Genomic DNA, 7,756 nt, shown 5'->3' with positions numbered 1-7,756 from the left:
ACACCTAGAGAATTCAGTTCAGTTCCTAGAGAATTCAATTCAGTCGGTCTGGGGTGAGGCCTAATAATTTGCATCTCTAACAAGTTTCCAGATGATGCTAACGCCCATGATTCAGGACCACACCTTGAGAACCACCAGCTCTGAGAATGAGCCCCAGAATTTAGGGCAGAGCTTCCAAATATAAGTGTGCATAAGAATTACGTAGATACGCTTTTGAAAAAGCAGTTCCTGTCTCCTCCAGGAATGCAGATTCAGAGGCACACGGGTGACTGGTATAGGAGGGGCACTCTGCTTCCCTGGAGAAAAGCCGATTGGTCGATTCTATCAAGATCTTCTTGAGAGACACCTCTAATCATGCATATTTATCTACATATTAATTATTTACTTTTACTACTGTACTAACACCTTATTTTAGGTTTTTTTTAATTTATTTATTTTTTTTATCTTTTTTTTTTTTAATCACTATTTTTTAGGGGCGCCTGGGTGGCTCGGCTGGTTAAGCGCCCAACCTCAGCTCAGGTCCTGATCTCAGTGTTTCTGGGTTTGAGCCCCATGTCAGGCTCTGTGCTGACAGCTCAGAGCCTGGAGCCTATCTTCAGATGCTGTGTCTCCCTCTCTAACCCTCCTTGCTCACACTGTCTCTCTCTCAAAAATAAAACACTTTATTAATATTTTTAACATTTATTTGTATTTGAGAGACAGAGACAGAGATCATGACAGAGTCTGACACAGGGCTTGAACCCACGAACTGTGAGATCATGACCTGAGCCGAAGTCGGACGCTCAATTGACTGAGCCACCCAGGCGCTCTCAAAATAAAAAATTTTTAAAAAATAAATAAAATCACAATTTTTAAATTACACAATTATATATGTAAATGTTCAACTTTCCCACACCCAAACAGCTGCTTGGCACCCTCACTTTAGGGAGCACTGAACTCACCGAGTGCTGCTCAAAGTGTGTTCCACAAACTGGTGGTATCAGCCTCCACTGAGATCCTGTTGCAGGGACAAGCTCACAGTGCCAGCCCAGACTTCTGAATCAGAATCGCTGGGACTGAGGCAATCCGTGTTTCAACAAGCTCCCTAGTGAGTCTATGGATAACAAACTTCGAGAACCACTGTTAGCCAAATACACAAAGGGGCCGAGTGGTTTTAGCTCTAACACGAGAAGGGGTCAGAAGTGCAATCACAAGATTCATCGCAGCTGGAGCAAGTTCTTAACCTTCAAGACACCGGGTTCCCCTCCCCCACCACCAACTTCTTTACTAAGCAATTTTGAGCCAGTGATGATCTTACTTTCATTCCCAAACCTACTGTTATTATGATGCTCTTTCCCTGGCCTAATGTTGTCAAAGAAAATTATTGACTTCTATAAAAATTCAAAAAATCCTACCTGGTCAGGGAAACAGTCCCAGTTTGCCCAAGGCCAAGGATATTCTCAAGATATAGGACTCTCTGTACTTAAACCAAGAAAGTCCTGGGAAAATCGAGACATGTCAATTACCATTCCTGGACTCTGTTACAATCTTAAAAATAAAACTGCCAGTTATTTTACCTGCAAAAGATAGGTTTATTTGGGAATAGCAGGGCATTGCAATGTGAGAGAAGCAAGATTTGGCAAAACCGGAGGCAAGTCTCCTAAATACCCGAGAGGAATTCTCTTTTATAGAGGAAAGCAGGAAGTTGGGAGAGGCTTTCATAAACAAAGAGTCCACTGGATTAACTGGAAACTGGAAGTATAGTGGTTTTTCATTGGCTGAGTTTTAACTGTCCCTCATCGGCAGAGCTGTTTCCAGCCCACCCCCCCGCCCAGGAAAGCCTTTCTACCTCCTGCTGGGGTAGTAAAGGAGTATCCAGGTGCAAAGTCCCTTTCTTACCACGTGTCTGCAATTGCCTGTAAGTGGTTGGACAGGCGAGCCGCCCCTGCAAAACCTCCAGACTCCATTCGAGTATGGTTTCTTTTCATTAATTTTCGTAACTCCATCACGACAGTATCTCATATCTTTAAGAAATCAACTTTTTCTCTTCTACCAACTACCCAACTTCTGCATGGGATGAGTGTGAACAGGGCAACAGAGTTCTAGACTTGAAGACCTGGTTCTGGCTTCCATTTAATAGCAAGTGACATACGGCAAGTTACTTATTCTGTGAGCCTCTGTTCATCATCTACAAAATGGGGACCAAAGCCACTGCCTTCCACACCTCCCAGGATGATTGTCAGGGTGAGGAAGGTTGGTGTTGCGAAGCCACTTTACGTATGACAAAGTAGTCTAGGAACGTAAGGAACAGCCATGTGGCATCACAGGCAGAGCAGAGGCTTTTGGACGGAGACCCTGGTTTCAACCCCAGCATCACATTGGGCACATTATTTTATCTCTCTGAGATGACTCCCATCTGTAAAATGGGGATTCAAATTACCTTTCTCATAATATATTGAGAAGACTAAAATAGATGGTGGTCGCTAAGCGCCTGGCATATTTGAAGCTCCAAACTATTAGTTCTCTTCCCCATGATTATAAGACATTCAAAGACTTAATGATAGATTTTTGCAGTTAATGCAATGAATAGCATCATTATGCTTGCTTCCTGAAGTGAAAAGCCACAATAACACTCCTCCCTGCTCCCAGGGCCTCTTTGATGTGGCAGGGGGTGGGAAAGGATGTTACTTCCACTTGGTATAACCAAGCCAGAAAAGGTTGTCCAGTTCCTATCCACAGAGGAGTGGAGGGAGCTACTGGCTTAGAGCAGCCAGAGGCTGAAATTCACAGTGACTTTTGCATCTGGGAATGCTAAACCTATAACTTCTGCACCTGTTTTGTCATTTCTTCAGTAAATCATAACTGGTGTGAATAGATTTTTTTTAATCATCTCAAAAAATTACAAACAAAAACCCCAAAAAATATATGTACAAGCCTGGCCTATCCTCACAGGAGGAAAAAAACGTGTCTATAGTTGAATGTCCCTTTTCATGCCGGGATTTTGTAACATTTCATTTCTAAAGGATTTCATCCATTCACCAAGCATTTACTGAGCCAGATATCCAGTGTTTTGAGCATCTACTTTGTGCCAGGCTTGGCACATAACAGATATGAATAGTTTGTGCTTGGCAAGAAGCTCACAGATACAAATAAACACTGAGTTAGAATCCACAGTGGGGAAAAAAGTATTAATAGAGGTAATTCTGAGTGATGGTGATGGCAAAAAAAAAGAAAAAGGTTTAGAAACCCCACCTGGACAGCGATAGAAACAGTCCACACCATAAATTAAGTGAGATTGATGGAAATTATCCCCTAGTATCCTTTATCTATGCCTTGGCACATGGCCTCTTCCAGAAAGTGTAGGAGTAAATTTTAGCCAGTGGGATATGAGTGTAAGTGTAATGTCCAGGCTCTGCTTTTAAGGAAAAGATATGTTTACCCCTTTCTCCAACCCCCTTCTTCCTGGATAGAATCCAAGCATGGTAGTGAGCAATCTTGGACCACGTGGTCACAGCAACCAGAGAGAAGAGACCTGGGTACTTCCTTCATGAATTCATAAATCAGAGCCATGCTAGCAGCAGCACACTTATATGACAGAATTGAATGTCTGTCTAGATATGCCTATACTGTGTTTAGGTCTCTGTTATATGCAGCCATATTTATATCCTTTTACACCTACCTATAGGGCATGCTATTTGTCTGGATGAATTCTGTATATTTCAATTGGCAACTATGTCAAACGGAAGAGATCTACAAACACAAGCTGTCATGAAATGATGAATTATAATCAGAATTATAATAAGGAGTGCTTCTGTGAGTCCTCCAATGGCTTGCATGTCAGAGGACTTAGATGCCTATAATCTACAATCTATCTATGGAGGCCAGTGTTGGAATCCCTTCCTGGATCCCACCTTCTACTGTTCTTTTCTCCCAGAATGAGTTATTTGAATCTCGAGTCCAAACGCCAGACCTGTCTGAGGCAGGAGAGTTTGAGTAACCCCTGAGCCACATCTAAAGTCTCAGCTTCAATACTCTTTTGCCCATACTTTGACGAGAATGTTTGCTTCCAGGTCTATGGCTGGTTTTTTTGCCACAGATAGAGTTCCTGAATCCCTATTCCAAGTGTACAGTCTAGGCTACAAACACTGAGGGACAGGGTCTCTGTTAATTCAGATTTTCATTCCCAGATAGTTCAGGACCTGGAACAACACAAACACTTGTTGAATATCAAAAGGGGGAAAAAGTGAATGAATGATATAATATATTCTTCCATTGCCCTCTTAGGAGCCTTTTCTCTTTTCCAATCCTCTACTCCAAAGACCAAAAGACTGTCAAGGAATCCTACTGACTGGCCGGTACCCTTCTGGGTTTTGTTTTGTTTTGTTTCATTTTGTTTTGTTTGTAATTCCACTAGACTCCTATGGAAGGCACATCTGACTTCTACCAATTGGAATATCCCAATTGCTTTCATTGTTTTATTTGTAGTCTTATCCACCTTCCTTTCCAGGCAAGAAGGTGCTTACCGATTTCTCCAGGCTGGAATTCAAAACCCAAGGCTCGGAGTAAGTTAGGTGGCCAAAACCATGGAGTACAGAGGAAAGGAGAATCAAGATCTCTCTCCTGAATAAGTATGGGCCTTAAATAAAATAAGGTCAAACATATCAAGCTCAAGACAGTGGTCAGAGATCTGGCCTGTATGAGCTCTGAACTACAGAGTTTGTTCAAATAGAATATGCAGGGGCACCTGGGTGGCCCAGTCGGTTAAGCCTCTGACTTCTGTTCAGGTCAGATCTCACATTCGTGGGTTTAAGCCCTGCATCAGGCTCTGTGCTGACAGCTCAGAGTCTGGAGCCTGCTTCCGGTTCTGTGTCTCCTTCTTTCTCTGCCCCTCCCCCTCTCATGCTCTGTCTCTCTCTGTATCAAAAATAAATAAAAACATTAAAAAAATTCAAATAGAATATGCAGGGCACAGTTAGAGAACCCAGAAGACAGAGACCAGGGAAGTAAAGGGCAAGAAATCTTTTATAGATTTTCTATAGGAAGCCTAAAGCTGAGAAGAGAGCTAGAAAGGACTCTGAGATAAGTCAGGCCTGGCTGCCTGCTCAGACCATAACTTGCACTCATATTATTTGGTGATCTTAATTATCCATCATGAAGAACCTTCCTGCCTCCCACAATGCAGGTGCCAAGATGGGATTAGAAATGCAAGTGATTTATGGAGGACATGCCTCCAAAAGATAAAAGGGGAAGGAGAAGCAGTAGGTATGCTGAGATGCATATCTGATACTTGTGGAAGGAGAGGGGGTGATGGGACTGGGGAGAAAGAGCCTCAGGCTGTGGTCTGACTCTGAGAAAGTCTCTACCAGCCCCACAGCAGCCTCATTACAAAGATTATTAACAGAGACTCCTGGGATGAGCACAAATGGCATCTAGGTTCACCCCCAACACAAATCCAGGCTAGAAGGTACCTCAGAGATCATCTTGGCAACATTTCTCAAAAGAAGTTTTGGCAGAGATAAGAATCTTCTGTATTTGCCCTGTCCGGTATGGTAGCTACTAACCATATGTAGCTGTTGACTACCTGAAATGTGACTAGTGTAACTTAAGAACTATTTTTTTTTCATTTAATTAGTTCAAATTTAAATTTAAGTCATCATATGTGGCTACCATATTAGACAGCACAGATACAGAGTCCAATTTTTTAAAGTGAAGAAATATAGGCAGATGCCTGGGTGACTCAGTCAGTTAAGCATCCAACTCTTGGTTTTGACTCAGGTCATGATCTCGATTCGTGAGATGCAGCCCCACATTAGGGTCCACACTGATAGCACGGAGCCTGCTTGGGATTCTTTCCCTCCCTCCTTCTCTCTGCCCCTCCCCCCACAAAACAAATAAATAAACTTTAAAAAAGATGACAAAATGGAACCTGTCCAAGCACAGATGAGAAGTTAAGGGTAGACTCAGAACTTGAACCCTGTCTTTGAAAGTACAGCCTTCTCTCAAGTCAAACACTCTGAATCAGGATATAGAACATAGCACTTCTATTTAGAAACTTGGGTCCTCAATTACAAGTTGTTTCACATATTTAAGGGGTTACAGACTTGGATCTTTCCTTGAGTACTTAGCAGCTGGTTTTATGCCAAAAGAGACCTCTTTATTTATGACCAACCCCTTGTCCTTTATCCTTGCTCTTGTCTATGTATTTGGCTCCTCAGACCTTTGCTGCTTAAGAAGTTTTCTGCTCTCCTTCATTTCCAAACTCAGGTTCTCCTCTATGACAGTATAACCCCCACAACCTACCCCCAGCCCCATACACAACAGCGCTGCCAATGGGAGTTGAAAATCCCTCTGCCTGACCATGACCGCAGCCTTTGCGTTAATCCAGCTAAAGCTCCTGTAGAGCCCAGGGTCTCAGATCCCCTCTTGGGCCTTTTCCTCCTCCCTGATCTAATACCACTCCATCACCTGCAGCCCAGATGGGGAGACCACAAATCCCCAGGAATGCATTCCTAGCAGAGGACATGTGATTGCTCCAAGGCTTACCATTCATTCCAAGACCTGGAATCTGGCTGCCTCAGAGAGTACATGCTTCCTTTGGGCCCAGAAAGGGAGAGCACTTTTCCTACAACTTCTAAAATACAAAGGCCTTCACTGTAGCCAGACATCATAAAACAAATAATAACAAAAAGAAGTCTTTTAGAGCTCCCCCAATCTTTCCCATCCTCAGTACCCCAAATCCCCCATCCTTTTGCATAAAACTATCATCACTTGTAAAACCCCTGTAGACATTGTTTCTCACATGCTATCTCTCTTCCTTATCTCAGATTGGTTCAACTACAAACACTTATTACATCCAGACCCCTCCATTTTTTCTTTTCTGCAACGGCATCTTCTGTCATTTTTTATCTAAAAATGAGTTACAGAATTGGTAAGTAAGGCAATCAGGAAATAGATAACAGAAAGGATGAGCTGGTCAGAGAAGCTTAAAATGTTGATTCAGAATGGAAAGTACGTCCCGAGACCCCCTTTAACATAGAGGTTGGCATGTCCTATGAGGATTGCAGATGCCTTGCTGGGCTGATTCACTGTAAGTGTACCATCCACACTAATCCAGGTAGTGCGACAAGTGACCAGAACTGATGATGTGAAACTTCCATTTATTTACGCCTATCGTACACCAGAGACTGTGCTAGGAGCAGCTCTGTTTTGAAAAGCTCCATGAGACATGAAAATTCATCAGAGGCAGCTTTTTATTTGGCATGTAATTCTGTTTCTTTTAAGTGTGGCACTACAGGGCCACTTCCGTGGGATAGAGAACATCATGCATGCAGTGACAATATAATTTAATGATTCAAACCAATGCCATTTTATAAGCAAAAGGGAAAATTATTAATAATTATACTGGGATAAGGAAGTAAACAAGAATGTTTACTGGCAAACCAGTGTGTCGACATACCAATCTTCATTAAAGTCCTGGTTCACCTTATCTTGCAGCCATCAGGGAGCTGGAGAGAGCTGGGGGTGCTAACAGAGTCAGTCACCACCTAAGTGTTGAGTGTGGAATGCTGGCCACAAACAGCATCCTGTGGGCCACTGCTAAGGAAATTGGATACAAGGAAATAAAAGAGAAAGTCAAGCCAAGGTCCTTAAGAACACCTGTGGTATGAGTGCTAAGACTAGAGGGCCCACAGAATTCATTCTGATGCAAAAAGAGTTGCAGCCAGAGAAAATGATTTAGAAAAGTTAGTCACATTGAAGGACATGAAAGCATTTATCC

The sequence above is a fragment of the Suricata suricatta genome, chromosome 8 (assembly GCF_006229205.1).
Source record: "Suricata suricatta isolate VVHF042 chromosome 8, meerkat_22Aug2017_6uvM2_HiC, whole genome shotgun sequence".
NCBI classification, from domain to species: domain Eukaryota; kingdom Metazoa; phylum Chordata; class Mammalia; order Carnivora; family Herpestidae; genus Suricata; species Suricata suricatta.
Note: the sequence above shows the minus strand (reverse complement) of the source record.